At 43.8% G+C, this 26,015-nt stretch overlaps 1 protein-coding gene across 1 annotated transcript in view; it reads left to right on the forward strand.

Moving 5' to 3' along the window:
- The first annotated feature begins 4,389 nt into the window (after positions 1 to 4,389).
- Positions 4,390 to 26,015, forward strand: part of KCNB2 (potassium voltage-gated channel subfamily B member 2) — a 396,347-nt gene continuing 374,721 nt past the window's right edge. Inside the window, exon 1 of the mRNA XM_068237502.1 lies at positions 4,390 to 4,952. The gene's annotated coding sequence lies outside the window, so the exon portion shown is untranslated. The remainder of the gene's footprint in view (positions 4,953 to 26,015) is intronic.

Consider the following 26,015-nt stretch of genomic DNA (forward strand, 5'->3'; position numbering starts at 1 on the left):
GGAGCCTCTCTATGCTAACTGGTATATATCATTTGGCACTGTTATTGGCCTGAGGAAGCGGGCTTAGACCTACGAAATGCGTTGCCTGTGCTAAATAAAAATCTTTTGTATGTTACAAACATTTTGTCATTGAGGTAAGACACCTCATTATCTTTTTCATTTTAAAAACTGTTTTTAGATGCTTTTATACAATCCAGGGCGCCTCTTTTCCCCTATTTTGTCCTTAGCTATGCCACTGGGCAGTGGTGTAACTACAATTCATGGGGCCCCCCAGCAAAACTTTAAAGGGGCCCCCCAATGTTCATATCCCTTCCCTTGCCTCCCTGTGGTGCCATTCATGGCATTGTGGTCCATCTCACAAGGGTCATAAAACAAGTGTGGCCATCATGGTCTTCACACCCATAACGAGATAACAAGTGTAGCCACAAAAACACCTGATCTGGAGTATTGTCCCCTGTATTGGAGGAAGGGATGGTTAGTAGTTGGGGGCTTCCCACTGCTCTGGGCCGGCCTATGATCACGGGTGCTGCTCCCCTCTAGTTACGCCACTGGGGCATACATCTATAGTGTATGCCTGACTTTAGAACATAAGCTCCTTGACGGAAGAGACAGATAGGCATGATTCCATGTACAGCTGTGGCTGTGTAAACACTAGAAAGAAATACGTATGCCCACAGCAGCAGCCCATCAGAGGTCAGCTTACAGGAGCCTCATTCCAGGAGGCATGGTTTAAATGATAGCTGATTTAAAACAGACCCAAGTGGGAGTCATCGCTGCGGAGCACTGGCATCACAGGACTGTGCCCTCTGAAACATTTAAACAATTAGCTGTATGTGTCAGGCAGCCAGAGGATGTGCCGCTGCCTTCTGGGAAGAGTATTGTATTACCCTGCTGCTCTTCCTGAAGTAGAGAGAGTCCTCTGGCAGCTTGCAGGGATGGTGTGTGTGTGTGTGTGTGTGTCCCTATCATATTTATAGCAGCAGCACAACACAAGCAGCTCACCGCCATGCCTGTCACTTGCGTCCCCTATATGCTATTACCGAGCACTAACACGGACGTTCTCTGGGGAACCATAACAACCAAGCGCAAAGCAAGAAAAAGGCAAATACACTTTAACCCTTTCAGGCAGGGCAGCAGCTGCTGAAGCTCAGCTGCTGATTGTTGTGGGTCCCCCAGCTATTGTGAATAATAGAGGCCAACTGATTTCAATGTATCCACGTCAGAGCTAATCATAGCCAAATACTGTATGCTGGAAATATGCAAAGCAGGGCTGGCAAACTGGCCGAGTGTACCGAAGCTCTTATGTTCCTGTGCTTTAACACACCGCGACGCGCATGGCATGTGCCAGGAACACATGCATGAAATCACGTTTGTGCATGCGTTGTGTATTGTGTCTGAGCCCTGAGGGCCTGTTTACAGTGCTTGCTCTGCCAAGCGTCATAATCATAACGCAATCTACTACTGACCCGCATCGCTCATAATAATGTATCTAGTATCTTGTAATGGGCTAGTTTAAATCAAGGGGGTTGATTCACTAAGACAAATAGCATGCCTTATCAGAGTTAGCACGTCTTATCGGAGTTAACATGCCTTATCAGAGTAGCATAGCAAGCGCTACGAATGTATGCCTGCTAATTGGCAATGACGAGAGCTCCGCACGTCCTGCCCTGAGTCCCTGCGGGTCCAATCACTTTAAAGGACATTATCCCCATTTAAAGTGATTGGGCCCGCAGGGACTCAGGGCAGGACGAGTGGAGCTCTCATCATTGCCAATTAGCAGGCATAAGTTCTTAGCGCTTGCTATGCCATCTGATAAGGCGTGTTAACTCTGATAAGGCGTGTTAACTCTGATTGACATGCGCAAAAACAGGCGCGTTTTTGCATGACAATTCACACTTGTGCATGCTGATTTAGGATTGCGCATGCAAATTCAAGATCGCGAAAAAATGCAAACGAATACGGCCATGATATGAATTATCACGTTTTAGTGATGCTATGTGCTGCCATGCGCATTTCGGAATTACGCATGGTGTGCGACATGCAAGAATGGCTGAAGCACACAGACGGCACTTCTGACGTTCAGATCATGTGTGCTATGCTGCGCATGCATTGTTTTGCCAAGAGCAAGTTGCGTCCCGATCGCACAGCCAGTCTGCATTAATGATGTGAATGAGCCCTAAAGCTCGGTTCCCACTTGTTAAAAAAGGCAGGCAGGGAACACACTCGTCTATTTTCGTACACGTTTTATGCACAAGAAAACTGATCTAAACTGATAATTCATGTTAATCAATTGGCTAGTTCACACTTCAATGCCTTTTTCACACGGAGAAAGGAAACTGACATCCTAAAGCGTAAGGCTTCGTGCCAAATGCAGATGACCATGCGATCGGAAAGCAACATGTGCGATCACACTTCCATCTGCACTTCCGTGCATTGCGCTGCTGATCCCATTCACTAAAGTGAATGGATCAGCGGTTTGCAGAAAAACGCCTGCAGCAGTGATAGAACATCGCACTGCTGCGCAGCGCATCTAGTGTGAACATCAGACAGTGCACTCTGTTGACTTCTGATGTACTAGCATGTTGGCCACTATACTTGTTGCTGTGCGCATTCCGGCAACGCGTATAATTTGAGTGAGTGAGGCCTAATTCTTCACATTGTGTGAATTTTGTCTATTGATTACATTGGCTGCTGTGAAAAAACAAGTGCATTTTTACTGCATACAAAGTATAAGTGTTAGTGGGCGCAAACCACGATGTGTGGGGTGGTTTGCACCCACACAGTTGAAACGATACCACTCACTGCGCGCGCAGCGCGGGTAATAGTGCGCATTGCTGGCCTTTAAAAGTCGCACCCGATGTGACGAAAATGATGCATCGGGTGCCCGTTAAGCAGCGCTATGATGCGCCACTTCTGGGGCACCCGATGCGTCATTTTTGTCGCACCTGGTGCGACTTTTAAAGGCCAGCGGGAGCAACATTATCCTCGCACCGCGCACTAACATTGGCGCACCCGCGCTGCGTGTGCAGTGCACGGGGCCGTGCACAAAGTAGCTTTGCGCACACTAGAGTCCCGACCTGTTCCATTTTTCCGAATGAGTGGATGCGCCATAGCAGCCTATGGTGCAACACATCCACCCACTTCTCTGAAATGGAGCGGACACTAAAGTGTTAAACGGACCTGTTACAATCCTATTTAATAATAGCCCTGTGTCTTTGCGTCCCATGTCCCTGTGTCCGCGCTGACATGCGGCAGTGGCGGCAGTCATAGGGGCGGGAGGGGTGGTTGGGTTATGAGACAGATCTAAAGCCTGTTATATTAACGGGCTTAGATCTACTAGTATACAATAATACAATACAATAACATTTGTAAAGCACCTTTCTCCCATAGGACTCAAATCGTATAGCCACGAGTGGGAACTGAGTCTTACCCAGTGCGCTGTTATAACGTACTGCTGCATGCATTTTGTGTGCATTGTGGACCCAGTCGGTCACAGACGGTCACTGCCGTGCGCGTTTTGGCAATGTGTATAGTGTCCAGCATGCAAGAACATCGGAAGTGCATAGACGGCACTGTCTGATCTTCACGCTAAATGTGTTGCACAGCAGTGCAATGCGCTATCACACTGCTGCACCCATTTTTCAGTAAGGCGCAGCACTGACCAGCAGCGCAGCACACAGAAGTGCGTTGTGTTTTGATCGCACGCCCATCTGCGTTTTGACAGTGTAAACAAGCCCTAAAGATGAAAACGCACAGCAACTGAACAAATTAATCAGTTAAAACACATCAGTATCAGTTGCCAGTGGAAACCCAACTTTACACGTTGTCTTTTTGGGTGTGTTTGAGTCACAAGGTGCCTTAACGGTACAAATTTTCACTAAATGCGATCGATGTGATTTAAACAATCGTAATTCGATCATATAATCCAACTTTGGGATCGATTTTATCCTATTTAGCAATCGACCAAAGAATAGTTCACTATCGATTGCCTTCATAAATGGCAAGTTTTCTATACAATTTGATCATTAAATTGGCATTGAAAGAAAAAAATTGTACAGTTAATAGGCACCTACAGACAGATAATACTTGGAACAGGCCGTTGAGGTCGTCCAGCATAGAGAATAATAAGAAGCAGCTGTGGCTCTTTCTAGTAGCAGGTGAATAGGTGAGGTTTCAGGTGTTGCTGAAGGCAGAGAACATGCATTGTCCCTGTGCTCCGGGCAGCTACAGCAGACACTGACTGCTTCCACGTGAGCCGGGAGCGCTGCTTTAAATAGAGAAGCCTGCTGCAAGGGTTAAAGGATGAATGGGTTAAAGCTGTTCTCAGAATAGGATTCCCCCGGCCCCCTCCTCTCCTCCCTCTGCTTGTTCTCCTCGGGATTTCTTGGCTTTGGTGAGGAGCACTTGCCGATCTGTTGCTGCTGTCCTTGGTGATGCAGAGCTCAATCCAATTAGCTTTCACCTCTAGATCCTCTGAGCCAGATTGTGGGAGATCCAGCCCGGTGTATCTGTAGTGCTGGGGAAGAACTATCTTCTGGTGTGAGTGTGTGATGGTGTGAATGTGTGACAATGTATCTGCAGTTCACTGTCTCCAAGCAGTGCTGAAGCTGCCTGCTCTCCCATTCCACAATCCATCCGCAGCAGCAGCAGCTCACAGCAGCCCATCATCATCATCATCATATGAAGAAAGAAGAAAAGGATGCCCTCCAGCGAAAGCCACTAGACCCCAGGGCTGAGCTTCATGGCATTTGCTGCCTCTCTGCTGCCCCTCCTGCCCCTGCTCGCTCCCCATCCTGAATCAGACTTGTAGAGCTCTCCAAACAAGCAAGAGATGGGACAAGACCAGGTGGTCCAGCTCATCCTGAAGTGTCTTCTCCTACAGAACATCTAGCCACCTCTGGATGGGAGATGACCCCAAGCTTCCCAGGTTGTTTAATCCACTTTAGAGGGAGGTAAGTAGACCTGGGGATTGCACCTGTCCTCTCAGGGGATGAATCATCTGTACTTACCCTGCCCTAATGACAACAAGGGACAAACGGCATCAAGTTCAGGGTCTTAAAGGGCAGCCAAAGCTTACAATGTGCTGTCATCACCACTATCTCCACCATGTTGTTGTATAGCAGTGCTGTGTGAGCCATAGTGTAGATGTGGTGTTGTCAAAAAGAAAAAGAATTGTGAGATAAGGCTGGTGGTAGCTTATTTGTCATTAGCACAAGTGCAGATGTGTCTTTTGTGAAATGCAGCTAATGTAAACAGTCAGGAATACAATCATGAACACACCTAGTCTGCCCCAATCTATTATATATGAAGGGAGATGTGTTTAGGTTTCTCTGCAATTATGCATGCACGGTGACTTCTTTACAATAACAGCCCACAGTAGTTCCAGTATGTTACCTATAAATGTGTTGTTGTATAATTTATCACTTGCAAGTCAAGTCGCTGAGCAGAATTCACCAAGCAAGAACTAGCGAATTAGATCCCTTTATCTGTCATCCTGCTAGGATTAATACCCTCTCCAAGTATGCGACACATGAAAATGTTTGTTTTAATTAATGGTACTGTGATAGAACAGCTTCGCATGGTCTGCCATGGTTTGGAAATACTTGTAAGAACAAATATACTTTCAGGGCTGTAAGTATCGCCTGCCTTTGCTTTAATCCAGAGGAGTCAAGTTATGTAACATTTTCATCTTGAAAAAAATCTGTCTTTTTTTGAATTTGAGGTGATACAAGGAAAAGCTGTTTCTTGACTTTCTTTTCCTTTTTTTTCCTCTGATGCCTTAGCTGAGTGACTGGGTGGATCCTTAGTCGATAGCCATTATTGAAACTTCAATGCTAAAATGTAAGACCGAAAAGGAAAGATGATTTGGATCAATAATAATCCTATCCTGTGCAAATAAAGAGCTGGCAGAGCGCAGGAAACCAAAAAATAAATCAGTAAATAAAAAAGAAAATAAAAGCCAGCACATTTTGTACTGGTCTATAAAAAGTTTTACAAGAGTGTGGCGTTGTCAAAGTTGGCAGTCTGAACTGTCAGTTATTTTGGGGAGCAGTAGGCCCACATTGCTTAGTAACCTATTGAAGGCCCTTGGGGGCATTTGCCAGAAGTGATGAAGGTCTATTGAATGAGAACCTGTAATACTGTGGTCTTGGTCAGGCTGTGACCTTCATCACGTGGTGGGTTTTATATATACATCTAGATCGCCGCTGATTACACTTCATCCTTGCCAAATATGCATTAGAGATGCATTGATTGTTCAAGAGACATTCAAACCATGCGGCTAAACACATCCTATGCAGCAATAAAAGGCATACACTTTGGCACTGTGTACAACTAAGTATCTACTGTATATTGGAATATTAGTACTTTGTTGGTGTTTACCAATCCAATCAGGTTATTGAAGGAATTTATTTTTTAAATATACTCATTTTTATATGTATTTTTATGTATAAAAATAGTTTTACGTAATGGGGTAATTTTGAAATCGTATCCATTAAATATATATTAATAATTTAATATGTAGTAGTTGCATCCAGTAAGCAGAGTAGGCGGTGCACCAGAAAACCTTGAGAGCTTGAAAAGTGCTTGGGTTGTCACTTAGTTCCCTGAGGTCCGATGACATATATTGGGGTGTATGCGCTAAATTGTGTCAAGCAGAAGTACGTGCGTAAAAGTCTTACTCATGGTGAGCAGAGCTATATGCATTGCTAGTAATGTATTCTGCTCTGCTCTACGTATCATGCAGTAACATTTTACGCACATTATTCTGCTTAACACAGTTTAGTGCCTACACCATATGGGGTGCAGTCAGACAAGACTGACCCATTTCTCCACATTCTCCCTTCCAAGAAAATGAGAAAAGTCTTCAAATTCTTCAGTTCCGTGTTACAGGGGGTGACTGAAAGCATGCAGGTAGCTGGGTATTATTGTACAAAAACCTAACAGGCTTTGCAACCTTTAGGCCTTGCTCACAATATAAATCGCTTTTCTAAGCGCTTTCAGAGTGAAAAGCGCTTTTCTAAGCGCTTTTGTGTAGCGATGTTTTGTTCACTTCCTGATGTCAATAAGGAAGTGAACTCTTTGACCTGGAAATTAATACAATGCATTTATTCATTAAAGAGCTCAGCAAATCGCATTTCAGATCGCCTTTTCAAGCACTTAGCGGTTTTGCTATACTTTACATTGAATCGCAAACGCTTTGGAAATGGTGCAGGAGCCGCGTTTACAATTGGATAGAAAGCTCATCGCTTATAGCTCTTGTTCTTGCACATCGCTGAGATCACTCACATAAGCTAACATTGCACAAGCTATTTTAAGGCGATTTTTTAAATTTGCCAGCGCTTAAAAATAAGCGAAATTGCTCATAATGTGAACAAGCCCTTATGTTTGGATACTGAATGCAAAAGAGACTCTTTTGGCACACCCTGTTGGTACTAATGCCAGACCTTTCACCGTTGGGATGAAAAGTTTTTGTTAGTAAGGAGTTTCAAGTTAAGGTAGTTCCAGGGTTACCGTAGTTTTAAAATAAGGGTTTATAGAATTGCAAATGCAGTGCGATTTCTTTGTGACTTTTACAATTTTTCAGCAGGTAGTTCTCTGGGGTTTTTTTTGTTTGTTTGTTTGTTTTTTTGCAATTCTTTGCATTTTGTCTCTTCAGGCTCGGATTTACCTCACAGGAGCCTATAGGCACAGAGATCCTGGCACCTTTGACTCCTCCTTCCATGAATCAAAAAACCCTCTGAACCGCACTGCAAGTGTGCTGGCTGTCCCAGCTCTCACTTCTCCCTTACTTCCCGTGCCCCTTACTGTTAGGTAACCAAAAGTGCCATCCCAAAGTATTAGGTAGATAGAAGAACATCAGTATTAAGTAGCTAGAGGTGCCCCTGACTGGAGAGGCAGATCTCGTCAGTGGAATGCCGAGAGCAGGGTGAGTAACCTCTCATTTACACTCTCATCAGGACTCTGTTTAGGGAAAGAGGGAGGGAGGCGCTTGGGGGAGGGGAGTAAGCCGCCTTTCCAACGTCAGGCGCCTGTAAGCACGTGCCTATAGTGCCTAATGGTAAATCCGCCCTGTGTCTCTTTGTATTTTAAGTTGTGTTTTGCAATTTTCCCTGGATTGGGTAGGAGCACAAGCGCAAAGTCTCAAAAAATGCAGCAGGATTGGCATTTGTGATCAGACCAATTCGGATCACACTAGTGGAAGCGTGTCTCTGTGATTTAAGCCTGGTTCACACTTCAAGAGCTTTTTTCAGCTTTAGTGTTTTGGAAAGCTCTTGCTAATGCAATGCTATGGTTGATTTTTATGAAATCATATTGCTCCAGTGAGAACACACACCTAGGATTACATTAGCAAGAGCTGTAAAAATCACAAGCACTTAGAAAAAGCTCTTGCAGTGTGAACCAGCCCTAACTATGTATCTTTGCACTCTGCAACTTGCAAACGATCGGAAATAGACGCAGCAGTAAAACAGCTCCATTGCTTCAGATCAGATGCAATAGGATTTTTGATCAAGTAGACCAACAAATTCCTATGTCTATACTTTATGTGTGTGTGTAAGACAAAGCAAATGTATGATATATGTCATATATGTTGAAACAACTAAAAATAGCAATACTGCTGGTAATAATATATTTTTTTATATTGCCATTTCACCAACATATTGCCACACCCAGTATGGATACACATCACCAGAAATAGATTAGGATGAAATGGGCTCTAGGCAAAATAGCAGTTTTGTTTACCACTGCTGGTTACCTGGCTTTTTTAGTAAGATTTAGTGGGGACTAACCTCCACTGGACCCCTATACTCTCCCCATGCCCTAGGCAACTGCCTAGAATTACCTTGTGGATGATACAACTCTCCACACCACAAAACCCATTGTAGTTTTCCTTTAAATGAACCCTGTAGACTAGAAGAAGACATATTTGACTTAACATTGTATTTGTTTTAGTATTTTAAGCACTACCGGCCAGTTTTTATCATGGGAATGCAAAAAGTGTTTAGTGTAGTATAGTGCATTGTTGTGTAGAGTGTTTATATTCTTTTTCAATCTTAATACTTGGCCAGTAGCAGCTGCGTCTTCCACAGCTATAATTGTAAGTTCCTTGTTGAAGAGAAGAAAGAAAATAGTGTCAAAGAGGATGGAGGGTCGGGGAGTTGAGGTCTCCATGAATCTTGCTTTACCAATGAACTGTTTTTTGTTCCGGGAAGGAAGATGAACGCGCTTTACTTAAATGTACGCATTTATTATTCCGAGGATCTTGAAAAATGTTAAACATTTATGAAACAGTCAATAATCTATGTGAGTCTCCACGCTGTTTTATATAAGACCGGGGGGGGGGGGGGGGGGGCACATAGACACGTGGGATGCTTGGTCTTCAAAGGATGACAGGTTAGGTGTAGTGACAGGTGCTACAGAGTGACACATTGTGATCAGTACAATGACATTGAAGGACAAAGTGGAATAGTGAATTTTTAGAGCATATCAAGGTCTTTTCTCAGAGATTAAGAGACACTTCCAGCCCATTATCAAGAAGTGATACAACAATTATATTTCAGTTTGAGGGTAGTGGTCTCACAGAAGGCTATTTGTAAGTGTGTAGATTAGCTAGTCTTTATTACATCCAAATGCTGAGATATCAATAAACCAGTGGTTCTCAAACTTTTTTGGGTTAAGGTGCCCTTGATGGCTTTGGGATTTTTTTCAAGGCACTCTTCGGCAAAAACTACCGAAATGCCTTTTGGACCCTTATTCGGCAGCACCCCCTCTCCAAGCAGCTAGTGATGTTTATTAGGCAGCATCTCCCTTCCAAGTAGTCAATGAATGGCTACCTCCCCTCCAAATAGTTAGTGGCCCCCACGTTAGGCAGCACCCCCCTGAATGAACATAAGGATGAAGAGACAATCTTATAGAGTACATAGACATTTCTCCACATGGGGACTGCAGTTAGTAACACCCCTTTTAATTATGCAGCATCACCTCAGCACCAATTCCAGATTGTAAGTGACCCCCATTAGCTGGACAAACATCTCCTTACCAATCCAGGCCAAAGCGCACTAATCCTTCATTCCACCCGTCCAACTTCAACGGTTGCCCAGGCTGAAGGTTAACTGGCAGGTAATGCAGCCGCATTGTGTATCAATGTGCAGTTGCATTGTATGAAAACAATGCACAAAGGATGGGGATGCATGCTGGGGCACCCCTGGGAGGTGCTCAAGGTGCACCAGGGTATCATGGCATCCCGTTTTGATAACCTCTGCAATAAACTCTTCTTACAGGTCACCATCAGGTTCATATCTGTCTATACATGATGTTGTTATTTGGCATTATTGGTTACAATGATTTTTGCCAGGCTGTTTACAGAAATAATGAGAGGGAACCTACAAACAGAGCCTGTAGCGTAATGCCTGCTTCCTTACAGAGAAGAGGAAAACAGCCTGGAACCAATATATAATGACGAGGGGAGAGCTAGATTAGGATCTGGGATGCAGTTCAGGGGTTTGACAGTTGTTTCTGAAATTGTTGCTTCAGTTGTTTCATATATGTTGGAGTCTGGAAGCAGTGCCAGTGCTGATATAGACGGGAACTCTTGTAATGGACATTGACAGCTTTTGTTTAATTTTTTTAATCTAAAAAAAAATAATAATCGTTGTGATTGTCTGGATGGAGTAACAATATAATCCACACAAGACACAGCTTGAGGTCTCCCTATTAACACGGCCAAACTGCAAGATGACTAGACAGGAATGTGGGAGCTGCCAACCTCATTTTTAAAAGTAAAGTCTCCCTGGCTGTCCTGCTGGTCTTGGAACAAGCAAACACATTTCTAGGAAAAAAATAATCATTTTAGTTTCCGATAGTATGAGGTAAGAACTTGTTTTGGGTTGATACTGCGGTGCTGTATCCCCATTTGTGAGAATTTCCATCACTTCCTGTACAGACAGGAAGTTGAGCACTCTCTCTTATGGTGGCCATACATGGTACAATAAAAACGTTCGATTATCCCGTTTATTCAATCTAAATTATCGAATCGAATGAAAGTTTAAAATACTTTTTTTCGATCAAGAAATTCAAACGATTATCCCGTTTTTTCAAGAAAAATCTGATCGGACATGCTGGAAAAATATTTATATTCGATCTAACGGAATAATCGAACGAAATTATTTAATCGAAAAAAAAATAAAAATTGTACCATGTATGGCCACCTTTAGATTTGACAGAAACAGCAACACATAAAAACATTGTTTGTAGAGTGGGGAATTAGAATGGCCTGGTATGTATTGCTGCCCATCATTTCCTGTCCCAGGGACTACTAGTTTTATGTAAAAGCCATAAGTCTCCCTGGAAGTCTCTGGGACAGAAGTGATTTAAGGGGTGATTTAAAGGAGTCCATCGGAAAGCCGCTACTGTACCTTTGCTGAATCACAGCAGTGCTTGCTGGGGGAATTTTCGGGAGAGCTAGTGCTGGATCACCGCGGCTACAGAGGACAGGGAAAGACTCACTAGGATCCTAAAGGCTCCACCTCCCGAGTTAAGTACCCCCCAGCGGCTGTTTTTTTTTTGTTTGTTTTTTTTGTGGTGTACTTTAACATTTGAAAATAATAAATATATCAATTTAAAAGACAAAAATAAAAGCTTAGAGTCAATTAAATACACTTTTTTCAGTCGAAAAATACATATATTTTCCTAGATCTGTACATTAGTCCTAAGGCCTCTTTTACATCAGACAACACGTGCAGGAGCCGTTCTCCTGCACGCATTAAATAGCCTGCGGCGTGTCGTCGGGAATTTGCGGTGCAACGCAATCAGCGGCGGTAGCTATTAATTGCACCCGACGGGAAAACGCTGTTTCCCGGCGTTTCAATGCTTCCAGGTGCGTCGAACTGCAACGCACCGAAACGCAGCGTCGGGTGTAAAAGGTAAAATGAAAGTCTATGGACTTCCATTTTACCTTGGTTAACGCAAAGAATTGCCTTTGTGTTGAAACGCAGGAAAAGGGCTCTGGTGGGAAAGAGCCCTGAAAGAGGGACTAATGAGAAAGAAAGAGGGACAGAGGAACTAGGATCCCAAAGAGAGACAGTTGGGAGCTATGCAACAGATGAAATCTGATGAATGCTATATTACCCCACAAAGGCAATACAGAGCACCGGCAGATTATCTGTCCTGTATGTCGCTAACAAATGGCGAATCAGCTGAAGCTTTCCAGCCTGAAAGAATCTTCTGATCTGACAACACTTTAAAATAACACTGACAGAGATGCCATCCACTTTGGCTGTATGCGAGTGGGGAGATGGAGACATTGCAAGCAGGGCTTCTGTTAATGGATTTAATACATAGGACAGGAAAATTGTCTCTGTGCCAAAACACTGAGAAGATGCATCACTGTGCTCAGGAAACCAGTATCTGGACTATTCTGTGCGTCAATGCCAGTAATGATTAGCAAAATGTTATCAGTAGCAAGCAATCAGACTTAGTTTTCTAAGGTCAGATGATATGAGAGATTGTTTCTGATTGGTCCTTGTGGTTTACCGTCATTGTTATGTGCACTGTGTGGCTCTTTAGCTTGTTTATAGAGCTTTTGCATGGCTGTAGGTCTTCTTTCTGTGAAGGGCTGTCAAACCATGCGCTGTTTATGGTCTGTTGACAACAATGTAAATTGCCAACTTTAACCCTTCATGTATGACTAGTGTGCTCATCCTTTATAAGGAGTGTTTAATAAGGAAGGATCTGCTATTAATATTTTCCCGGAAGAGACCTGCATACTGTATGTATTTTCCTTCTCATTCTAGCTTTTTTAACAATTAAGTGATGTAAAAAGAAGTTTTAGAACTCATAAAAACTTTGTCGTAGTCTTCATAGATATATACTTTAGCTGTGTAGGGTCGAGTTTCTTCATATTATGTGTGTATTTTTCACCATCTTTTCTCTCTAGTACAATCCTCCTTCATTCTTACACAGAGCTGTTTTTAGACATATGTAAAATTCGGCAATTGCCTACATTGCTTGTACCACCTGCATGAAGAGGTGCTAAACTATCATGCCAAGCACACTGTTCTTTTAAGGAGTTATTATACAAGGGTAGTGGCTAAATGGTGGAACGTGGAAGGGATGAATTTCCTTACACACACACTAGATTTTCACTTGGTGACTGAGACTTGGAAAGACCCTTTTAAAAGGATCATTCAGAAATGTAGTGTGAGCACAGGTGTCCTCTGGTCCCGTTGATGATTTTATTTGTGAGCTGTCATACCTGATGACTAATGACCAACCTCTATTGTTCTGTCGTAGTCTGTAAGCTAAGAACATACATATGCCCTCTGTCAGAAGTTTGTGCAAATTTGTTTTTGGTGCCAGTATTGGCATGACTGCTGTGCAGACACACTGCCTACTGGCTGAGCACAATGTTCTACACTGTGGAGAGGGAAGGAGAAGCTAATGCTCTGTACTATAGGTAGTTGCTTTGATTTTTCTGCAGAACAAGAAAAGCATTGGGCAATGTGGTCCATTCTGCAGCTCACTGAAGAGGAGGCCACTGACATAGCGGGAATCCTCTGTTTAGATTTCCAGCTGAGATGATCAGGACTTTCATTATTGAGTCTCATTACAGTGGAGTTTCATTTTTACTAAAAATTGCTATGAACTAAACTAAACCTAAATGTAAAAGAATGCAGCAGGGCTGGTGCTGGCTAATTCAGCACTATTAAGCATTGGTTTCTATCTCTCACAGCTAATTTTAATAGGATGTGAGGTGTTCAGCTTCCTCACCTACTTATGGACTTTACAACTAGCAGAAATTTTCACTAAGCAAAATTTGTGAAGCAGGTCGATTCGGCGCTGGGACATGGGCACATAGCACCTAATAACAGTGTATTGCACCCGCATACCTGCAGTTGATGTGCCAGACATACCCAGACCCCTAATTACGTGTCTCCCCCCTTCCCGATTTGCTATGACTAGGAGGGGAAATAGTATTTTTTGCTGCCAGAAATTTTAGCGGCAGTAGGGTGAGCTGTCATTCACCCAACTGGCAAACTAATACATGCACCAGAATCTGGCCTTTTTTTCAAGCCTGAAATCCACTCTCTGCTTGCAGTACAGACTACCCTGATATCTTTCTCCTTTCTACACGAGTTATCAGCTGCACATGTACAGTAATTGAGCTACTCGCAGCAACTTTGATGCTCCCAAATCTGATAGTCTCTATTATGGTGGCCACTAACTATACAAATGATTATGAATGATTATTCATATGGATCCTCCAGGGGCTTCCCACATCCTCCTCAAGACCACCACCACTGCCTGGGACACTGTGAAAGTTTGCGGCTGCACTCCTCTTTGAATGCGGTTGTACTGTGCCTGCGCAAGTACAGCCATGCCTGTGCAGTAGCATGGAGCTTCTCATGGACAAGCAGCTAGCCGCACTTGCACAAGGCAGGAACGCTACCACGAGAACGTATCCAAAAAGCTTTTGTCAGATATGTTCAGAGAGTCCCTGGTGTGCGCGAAGAGGACACAGGAAGCCTCTGCTCTATCCAGAGACTTCCCTCCTCTGAGGTGAGCAGTGGCGGCTCCAGAATTTTGGGGGGGGGGGGGTGCTATGCAGGTGCTGGACCAACTTTTGGGGTAGCTGATGATGGGTGTGGCTATATTATGGGCGTAGTCATGGCCGGATGAGGGCGGAGCTAACTGTAATTTAACGTGAACCCGAGGTGAGAGTGATATGGAGGCTGCCATATTTATTTCCTTTTAAACAATACTAGTTGCCTGGTAGCCCTGCTGATCTATTTGGCTGCAGTAGTGAACTGAATTACACCAAAAACAAACATGCAGCTAATCTTGTCAGTTCTGACAATATTGTCAGAAACCCCTGACCTGCTGCATGCTTGTTCAGGGTCTATGGTTGAAAGAATTAGAGGCAGAGGACCAGCATGGCTGCCAGGCAACTAGTATTGCTTAAAAGGAGATAAACATGGCAGCCTCAATATTATTCTCACCTCAGGTTTCCTTTAAAAGTGCAACGCAAAGACAGTGGGCCCAAGTTTTGGTGACCCTTTCCCCAGAAAATTCACATAATTGTGCAGGTTTTCTCAAGAAAATACACGTAATGTGAACTGTAACGATCGGTGTCAGCTCGCAGAGAGAATCTGATTATTGGTGATCTGCAGTATCACCAAGAATACAGATCTATACCTGATTATGGATGATCTGCAGAATCTCCAATAATACAGATATAGTGCTAACCTCTGGACACCTCTAATTAAGTATATAGTGAGTGTTTGGTGTAACAGTATGACTTTGAGTAACCCACCTGAAGAGCAGGTGGCCCTAGGCAGTACAGAAAGTACTGCTATAGAGAGTACCGAGACCTTCCAGCAGCCTGAGACTCTCCAAGGGGTGGAGTCAGGCTGAAGGTAGGAAGGACCAGTGAGTGAGTGACACCTGGAGGTGGATGTCACTGATTGATCTGGAGACTATCTCTTTAGTGGAGAGAGATAGCTCTCGAGGTCGGGCAAGCCAGGTCGGCAACACACAGACAGACAAAGTACAAAGACAGAAGGCTGATTCAGTATTCAGGACAGGCAGGGTTTGGCAACGGTATATCAGATATGCGTGGTATCGAATCAGAAAGCAGAGGGATAGTCAGGAAAGCAACAGGTCATAACAAATATCAAACAATGCCTAATCTTGAGTGTGAGGTCCGTGGTCTCTACACCCTGGAACTAGTCTGATGTATAACAGAATGGTAACACAAGTTCCCTAGTCTTGGGTGTGAGGTCCGTGGTCTCTACACCCTGGAACTAGTCTGAAGTATAACAGAATGATAACACAAGTTCCCTAGTCTTGGGTGTGAGGTCCGTGGTCTCTACACCCTGGAACTAGTCTGAAGTATAACAGAATAATAACACAAGTTCCCTAGTCTTGGGTGTGAGGTTCGTGGTCTCTACACCCTGGAACTAGTCTGAAGTATAACAGAATAATAGCACAAGTAATCTGGCTCAGTGTGAATTCCCAGGTCCTCCTGGTTCAAACACACTGTAGGATCTGACTAAGGTCTGAGTGCTTCCACGTAGTGATCGCAACGGCAGACAATTTGAGAGTGGCCAGCAGTAACCATATATAGAGCAGTGCTCTCTGGCGCCGCCCTAAAGTGATCAACCAATGGTTACTAGCTCTGAGGTCAGCTGACCGGCCTGGTCAGCTGATCCCCCCTTGGCCATCATAAAAGTTCTGCCTTTCAGCGCGCGCGTGTGTATTCCTAAACCTATGTGAACTAACAGGCTCAGCCACCCCAGCTGCATGCTGCTGCGTGCAAACCGCCGCATTGGACGCGGAACCAGCCGCCTCGCTAACAATACATGCGGCGGCTTTTCTGCGATCTGCCATGTCGCTAGATGCACGCTTCCGCGTGCAGACCGCCGCGTTGGATGCGGAATCAGCCGCCTTGCTGCTAGTACATGCGGCGGCTTTTCCGCGTTTTCTCACATGAACAGATTTGCCAAGGAAATACGTTCAACCATGTGGCAGATTTTACCAGAAAACACGTTCAATCATGTGGCAGATTTGACCAGAAAACACTTCAATCATGTGGCAGATTTGCCCAGAAAACACTTCAATCATGTGTCAGATTTCCCCAGAAAATAGTTCAATCATGTGGTAGACTTGACCAGAAAACACTCCAATCATGTGGCAGATTTGCCAAGAAAACACTTAAATCATGTGGCAGATTTCCCCAGAAAGTAATTCAATCATGAGGCAGACTTGGCCAGAAAATAGTTCAATCATGTGGCAGACTTGACCAGAAAATAGTTCAATCATGAGGCAGACTTGACCAGAAAAAAGTTCAATCATGTGGCAGACTTGACCAGAAAATAGTTCAATCATTTGGCAGACTTGATCAGAAAACACTTCAATCATGTGGCAGACTTGCCCAGCAAATACACCTGCTACTAAATAAAAAAAATGTACTCACCTGGCTGCAGCAGACCTCCTGTCCCGGCCTCCGTCCGGCGCACAGCTCCCATGGTCCTCAGCAGCCAGCAACTGAAACTCCCGCTGTATTAGATGCCGCAAGTCAGTTCACGAGGGGGGGGGGGGTGCTATTAGGGTGCTTGGAGAATTTTAGGGGGTGCTTCAGCACCCAAAGCACCCCCCCTGGCGCCGCCACTGGAGGTGAGCATCTGAGTTTCTTTTTCTGCCACCTCGGGTTCACACTTGGTCAGGCTAGCTGTGCTGCTGCGTGTGAGCGCACTACCTGTACAATTGTATGGACATGCTCATATCTCTGCATTATTCAAATGCACTTGGTACAATACATTTCTAGAGAAACACAGCTGACATAGCAATTCTTCATGCTATAAAAATACGAGCATTGTTTCGTATGCAGGGTGTGCATTGCGTTATGCCAGTGTTACGCAATGCATATAGTTTGAACTCAGCTTTAAAGGAAACCTAAAGTGAGAGCAATATAGAGGCTGCCATCAGGGCCAGTTCTAGACTTTTTGCTGCCTGAGGCAAACTTGTGTGGATGCACCGCCCCCTAGCCACCCCCCCCCCCCCGACAATTTGCACTGTACGTTATAGCTGGGGTTATCCCCCCCCCCCCCCAAAAAAAAACACCCTCAGTACAGGTGAGCAGCCAGGTATAGGTGCCCTCAGTATTAGTGGCTAGGTACAGTTGCCCCAGTATAGGTTACAAAGGTACAGTTGCCCCCAGTATAGGTTTTTACAGGTACAGTTGCCCCCAGCATAGGTTGGCCAGGCACTCTCTTCACTTCTTGTTTCTGGTGCTGCCCCCAGACCTCAGCCGCCTTAGGAAGTCACCTCGCTTGGCATCATGGGTGGACTGGGCCTGGGCTCCATCTTAATTCACTTATAAACTATGCCAGTTGCCTGACTTCTGTGCTGATGCTCTGTTTTTAATACTTCCTCCTTCAACAAAGTGAGACCGGCACCATCTTCATAAATTATATCTATTATGGCAATGACATCAAACAGCAACATTTCGAAGCTATTAGATAGAGCTCCATTCTCAAGCCTGTCGCCCTATATTTTCAGGCCACTTGTGTGAAAAAAAATGCTTGTGTATCTGTAAATTTCGACATTTACATGGTTTGGTGTACATGACTTCCCAGAATTCTCACCTTCCTGGATGTGCAATTTTGCACAGAGCAGAAAGTAAACACTTTGGGAAACCTTGGATTCCATGACTAAACTGAGCTTTTGCTCTGTACACATTCAAAAATATTCCCAAGGTTTATTTCCCTAAAAACATTCTGATTTTTGATCATTGCATTTGAGAAATCGCATACAAAAACACATTGCGATTGCATTAAGTTTTTTTACGGTCAAATCCAAGGAGACCTTGCAACTGCTGGTTGAAGGACTTTTAGCCAATCACTGGTCACAAGAAAAGTCACAAGAAAAACCCAAACGCAAGCCTAAAAATGCAAGCATGCGATTTTAAAATTGCACCGTATGCGATTTTACAGAGAAACTGTAACCAAGAATTGAACTTCATCCCAATCAGTAGCTGATACCCCCTTTCCCAGTCTTTTCCTTTTCACAAACGGATCATCAGGGGGCTCTGTATGGCTGATATTGTGGTGAAACCCCTCCCACAGTGTGATTTCAGTGCCTCACAGCTCTGAGGTCCTGACGTCACACTGTGGGAGCCTTGTTGCATTGTGGGAAATAACAGCTGTTTCCAACTGCCAAAAAAGCAAGAAGCATTTCCTTCCAGTGACATCACCTGCCAGCAGTAAAATGTCATCAAGTGATAAATGTCAGAATGTAAATCAGGGAGAGGAAAGATTTTACAATGAGCAAACACTGACTAAATCAGTTATACAAAATTATTGTAAAAATAAAGCACTTTTTTATTACATTATTTTCACTGGAGTTCCTCTTTAACATCACACTGTGTTTGTGATTGCCCTTCAGTGTTTACAGGCCCTTATTGTTATTATTGTAGACAAACATTTAACTTAGAATTCCCGTTGTAAGAATCCTGCAATAGCTTGTGTTATTATTTGTGTAACAGCATTGGTTAACAATTTACATAGTTATTTCCAAAATGTACAGCACTGACCTTGATTTTTAGAGTCATACTTTAGTCTTGTATTATACTCTAAGCCTGTCATTACCATCATTTGTGATTTCAGGGGTCACAGGGAGTTAAGCTTGTGTCACACAAGCGATTATATGCTGGCTTGCTGCTTGGTCCCAGTGATGATTTTCTACTGCACATGCTTTTCTATAGGGAGTGATAGATGCCAGGAAGTTAATCTTCAATCTGCTATTAAACTACAGTCAAATCCCCCCCCCCCCTGCTTCTGTAGATGAGCCACTCTATTATAAGTTCTGTGAACAAACACTTTGGCCTCGATTCATAAAAGAGCCTGCGAGCGGGGAAAGTGGAGCGGGGAAACACCGCTGTCGGTATTTCCGCCTTCAGGGTGGTAATTCATAAAAATGTTTCCTGTTGTGACAGGCGTGCGGAGATACTCCGCTGTAGGCAGGCGTTAGGCTGTCGGGAGACATGCGGAAGCCGGAGAAGCAGGCGGAATCCCTCCGTGCGGTGTTCTCTCTGCAGCTGCTTGGGAGGTCTGTCCCATTCACTGCAACGGATTCCGCACGCTTCTCGCCACATCAGAGGTAGCGGTAATACCCGTCCGCATACCGCTACCTCTAATCTTTATGAATTGACATTTGTTACTTTTGCTGTGATAATCACCGCGCAAGGCGGTGATTGATCACTCTGCTCGTGGATGTCGGCTTTTCATGCGGAAAAAGCCTTTATGAATACATATTTTGCTGTGTGGTCGGTAAAGCGAGCGGTTTTCTGCATTTCCTCATGCGGAAATGCTTTATGAATCGAGGCCTTTGTTTTGAATTCCCTGAAAAGGTTCATAGGTTTACTTATATTTTGCCCTGGGAGTCTTATCAGTGTGCTCACTGAGCTGCACTGAACACTCTGAGCTGCAGAAAGACTGTTGTTTTATCTCTGACTGCTGGAGATAAAAGGCTCCTTTATGGCAGAGAGCTTCTGTGTGCAAGCTAAACTGGTTGGAAGCTGTACAGTCAATAGCAGTGTGGTTGTGAGAGAGGTTTGTAACTGTATATTCTGTTACACTGTAATTCAGTTTTATTTATTTATTTTATTTATTTTTTGCTGTTACATGCTTCCTGTAGAAAAACATTTACAGGGAAAAAAATACTGGGAAAGAGTGATTATGCAGCAATGTGTCATTGATATATGATTGTTCATGTGAGGTTGGCCAAAGCAAGAACAACTATAACATTTGTAAAGTGCTTTTCTCCCATTGGACTCAAAGCCCATAAATACTGTATCTCAGATCAGTGCATAGCTGTGGGTTGGAATGTGTTACAGAGGAAAAAGCTATATGTTCATAAATGTCAGAATAAACAGGTGACACTTTAGTTTGAATTTAAAGGGACCCTGTGTAGAGGCGCCGGTAAGTGTATACTCATCCCCAAATAGATGTGGGTATGCTTAAAAGCATACTCAGCGCCTCTACACAGCGACCGTTTAAATGCCTCCAGGGATGGAGCTATCTCAACTTGGTGTGGCAAGAAGTTTCAAAGGTTAGGGGCAGCATGACAGAAGGCTTGGATCCAAAAGTTTTGAGGTGGACTCTGGGGGTAACCAAGGTATTGGATCCTGTTAATCTGAGGTTTGTAGTAGGTGCGATGCAGTTGCAACAAATAGCATTTAGATTAACCACTTGAGGATCGCAGTTTTAAACCCCCCCCTAAAGACCAGGCCATTTTATAACAAATAGGCCACTGCAGCGTTAAGGCCTCGCTGCAGGGACATCCAACTCAGCACACAAGTGATCCCTGCCTTTTCTCCCCACCAACAAAGCTCTCTGTTGGCGGGGTCCGATCGCCCCCCAGGTGTTTATTATTTTTTTTACAAATATTTATGTTATTATTTTTTTAATAAATGTTACTATTTATTTTTTTTACTCCCCCCGCCAGCAAATCAGCGTGATCGGCTGTTATAGGCTTCAGCCTAAGACAGCGGATCACTTCCGCAGTTACATGTCACACGGCTTTCCCCAGTACAACGCTGCCTTAGATCGCAGCACTGTACAGGTTAATTAGATGGCGGTTTCGCCATCTAACAGTCTCCTTGCGACGATTGCCGCTGGGAGACTGAAGACAGAGCGGGGATGTCTTAGGCGGTCCTGGGGCTGCCGCCACGTCAACGCCAATTGGCATGGAGCGGTCTTGAAGTAGTTAAAATGTACCAGAGATGGTACACTATCACTAATTTATACTTATCTGGGGCTTCCTCTAGCCCCAATAGCACTGTGGCTTCCCTCGCCATCCTCTTCAGCCCCTCTGTTCTTGCAGTACTACTCTCAGTAATCTGGTCAGTCGCCGCCAGCCTAGGGCTTCTGCACATGCGCGGCTCGGCCCCCCGCCTCGCTCCCGTCCCCTGGAGCGTACCTGAGGCAGCATGTGACATGATGAGATAAACATGTGTATGTACAGTGCAAAACATATGAATAACTAGCCTGTTTTACCTATTTTATTTTACTGCCTGAAAGAGCAAATTACAGCCATAAAAGTTTGCTTGGCAGAATTCAACTTCTGAGAGCAGAGTGAGATCAATAGTTAATTTATTTAGGGACACTTAATAGGCTGCCACTGAGCAGAGACAACAAGACATTCAATATTGTTTGTAAATGTTTAAATATAAAATAAACCATGGGATATCAAAAAAAAAGTCATTTTTAGGAGTAGGAGGATGAATACAATTGTTTATCTTATCAGTGTATTTTTACCTCAGGTGCACTTTAAAGTAAAAAAAAAAAGACTACAAGACTCCAAGAAAGGTCTATTTACCATAATTATACACATAGTGTACAATGAAGTATCTCATAAGCTTATTTTCCGTTCAGGTTTGCTTTGAGATAGAGTTTAAACTGGGTAAATAATTGGACTTGTTTTTGCACAAAAGTGTGTTCAGTGGGCAATCAGACCAAGGCACAATTCAATCCATTCAGTTTTTGGCTTATTCTTTAGTTATTGTGCATCACAGTCCTACTGAAGAGATGAAAATCCACAATACTCTCTAGCCACCAATATCTGTATGGAGCTGAATGTTGTTTGTTATCACTGGTTTTTGTTATGCTGCAATTACTGTTCTTGAATGGGAACCAAAAAGCACTTCCTAATCGCTGAGCACTCAATGCTTTATAGTGCTTGCAATCTTATGGCTTCACAGCTGAATTGTGTAGTGGATGCTTTTATGATTTTCTGAGTTTTCAGAAGTCAAAGGTGACCCCGTATAATTGTTAGGAGTTTGCCGATGTGAGTATGTGGAAGTCTGGTGGAGACCACATTTTTTTAAGTCTTATGGGTTCATAATTTGTGATGTAATTCCTGTGTAATAGCTGTGTAATAGCTGGGATGACAGCATGCTCCCGAGCAAACATAACTTGCAGTGGCGTAGCAATAGGGGGTGCAGAGTAGCGACCACATCGGGGCCCTTGGGCCAGAGGGTCCCACCCTCAACCATAGTATTAGCTCTTTATTGGTCCTATGCTGATAACATTCACTATAGATGATTAGAATAGCAGTGATCATTAACACACAGTTTCCCATCCCCTTCTTGCACACTCACAGGCACACACACATGGGTGTATAGGTGCATCCTGACTGGGAATGAAGTGCTTGTGCATGCACAGTAGAATGAAGTGCTTGTGCGCATGCAGCTTTGTGCCTGCCCAGTCAGGTTGTAGTTACGCCCCTGATTATATAAATTAAATAGAATATGTTGCAGTTCATGCTAAGGGCAGATTTATACTTTTTCGCTCCCCTTTTATTTACATCTCCACTGGGCAGCAGCTCTACACACACACACACACACACATACATACATACACACACACAGGCACACACAGGCACACACACACACACACACACACTCACAGGCACACACCCACGCACACACACCCATACACACACACACAAACTCACAGGCAAACACACTGACACACACATGCACACACCGACACACACACATATGCACACACACACACACACACACATGCACGCAAGCACACACACACACACTCACACGCGCGCACACACACACATGCACGCACACACATGCACACACCTACACACACGCATGCACACACACATGCACACACGCACACACACACACATGTACACACGCACACACACACATGCACACACACACATGCACACACACGCACCCACACACACACACGTACACATACTCATACACACACATACGTACACATACTCATACACACACACATACCCACACACACATACCCACACACACATACCCACACACATTCACACACCCACACACATACCCACACACACATACCCACACACATTCACACACCCACACACATGCACGTGCACACACACATGCACACACACACTCTCGCTGCTCTAGGCCTGGGCCTCTTTAGAAATCCAACTCTTCAAAAAGTCACATGACCCCGCCTTCTCTTGTGAGAATGGGTCCTTGTTGTGGTTTAGATCAGCACAGAAAGATTTGGATAAACAAAATTCTTCACTTTCTAAATTAGTATGACTAAGGCTGACAAATGTATCTCATTATGGCAAAGTCATAATTTATCAAACCTCACTGGTGAAGGATTTGTTTAATCTAAAATCCTATTAAAATCGCATGTTTTTGTACTTTAAACTTATTTTCAAACAATGTCAGCAATATATAAATTTAAAGTGAATTAAACACAATAAGTGTCATTTAGAATAATGTAGGTCTCATGTTGTCATAGCTCCTGGGATTAAATAATAAATCTTCGTTTGCAGACATCAGTCAGTGCAAGGACAAATGAGATGTTTAAGAACCCTTTTTATTCAAAGTTTGTAGAATCTTTTTATTCAAAGTTTGCAAGCTGTAAATTCATATTAAAAACAGGGTCACCCTTAACAGTCTCTCCTCCATTTCAACATATACATCACATAATGGTATAAAGACCTTGCACCAGGCACAACAGTCGTCCTACATCAGTGTAGGTGCTCAGCTGCAGTCCTTGTTTCATTTTTGCCTAAGCAAGCTGATCAGCTGTTTTCAGATACTGTTATAGTACCTGGTCTATTGGCAACTCCCTGTGCCACAGACTGTCTGTGCTATAATCAGTGGTGTAGGGATCACCATAACAGCCATAGCTTCTGCTGTAGGGTCCTTAGCCACAGAGGACCCACTGTGTGTGGTGGTCATTGGCAGTACGGGGGTATGTGGTGGGACTCGTGGAGACCAACAGCGACCCCCCTCCTCCTAAGGTACAGAGTAGTGACAATGGAGTATAAAAGAAGTGAGGCATTACCATCACTATGACTGTAGCACTCTCTTTAATCATGTTCCATGATAAGAGAAGGCAACTATTCCTAAGACATTCGGACGCCTGGAGATGGTAGATCATCGATGGAGCCTGAAGAGGTGAGTCAATTCTCTTATGTTCTGTTAGCACTACTCTGCATGTGAGGGGTCAAATCTGGCTACCTATACTGGGGAGTCCATCTGCCTACCTATACTGGGGGAGAATACTTCTGGCTATCTATGCGGGGGGGCCCCCATGGCTACCTATACTGAGGGAGCTACCTATACTGATGGGGGGATACTTTTGGCTACCTGTACTGGGGGTCATCTCTTGCTACCTCTACTGATGGCTACCCACCTTGAGGGGCACTACTTCAAGCTACCTATACTGTGGGGGCCTCTGGCTATGTATACCGGGGGGATATTTGGGGCTATCTAATGGGGGGTTGTACCTCTGGCTACCATTGCTGGACAACTACTTAATACTGAGGGGAGGGGGCACCTCTGCCTATCTAAAATTGGTGCATGTGTATGGTGGAAAAAGGCGCCTAAGGATGAGATAAAATTGCTTAAAAACAATAAAAATAATGGCTGGCGATGCGTTTTTGAGACTTACTGCTCACTTTCCTCAGGCCAGTATCAGTGCCAAATACAAAAAAGAGATGAGTTTTGAGTTCTCCTCAAGAAACTCTGCTCTTTTTTGCACTTATATTGGCCTGATAAAACGCGTCCTCAGTCATTCACTGATGAAAGTGTTTCCAGATCAATTGATCGTATCTTCCTTGGGGCAAGCCTCCTCCTACCTTTATTTTTATTGTTTTAAGAAAATTGGCTCATACTTGGCCGCCTCTTTCCCCCTCTTGAATTATTATTATTTTATTACTATTCTTTTGTTTTATTATTATTAATATTATTTTATTGTATTATTATTATTACCTGGCTGCTGCTGAACAATGTGTACTGTTCAAGGCAGAGGCAAAAAGGAAATCTGGTGTAGTACACAACGGCTTCCAGTGGGTGTGGAGGGGACATAGTGTTCGATTATTGAAGTCATGTAGAGATCTGGCTTTCTGGATCTTTAAATGAACTTCGGGGCCACCGTACACATGCTAGATTCTGAGCCAAGAAAGCTTTAAATAGCGGGCTCATATGTGTACGAGTCTTAACTCCATAAAAAGTACTCTGTTTTTCCAATACCATGATCAAAAGTTCAACACAAAGCTGCTTAAGCTCATAACACACCAAAACGTAACATTTGAAAACTATGATTATTATGCAAATGATGTATTCACATGGAAGGAAGTATATGCATTAGAGGGTGGAGATTTAGGCTGCTTTTTACACAAACGCCCCAAAAAGCACAACAATTGCGATTTGGGAAAAATCTAAACATGGTACTGGAAAATGAGCACCACAGTTTACATGTGAATCGCGGCGCTGTTGCAATCAGCAAAACGTCCATTGTCCACTTTTTGGAGCGGATCGCGACAACTGGAAAAGCAGCGTTTTAGAGTGCTACAACACAATTAAAGAGGAACTTTAGCCTAAACATACTGTCATTAAGTTACATTAGTTATGTTAATTATCATAGATAGGTAATACAAGCTCATACCCACCCTGTTTTAAGAGAACAGGCAAAGGTTTGTGATTTCAT

The sequence above is a fragment of the Hyperolius riggenbachi genome, chromosome 5 (assembly GCF_040937935.1).
Source record: "Hyperolius riggenbachi isolate aHypRig1 chromosome 5, aHypRig1.pri, whole genome shotgun sequence".
NCBI classification, from domain to species: Eukaryota; Metazoa; Chordata; class Amphibia; order Anura; family Hyperoliidae; genus Hyperolius; species Hyperolius riggenbachi.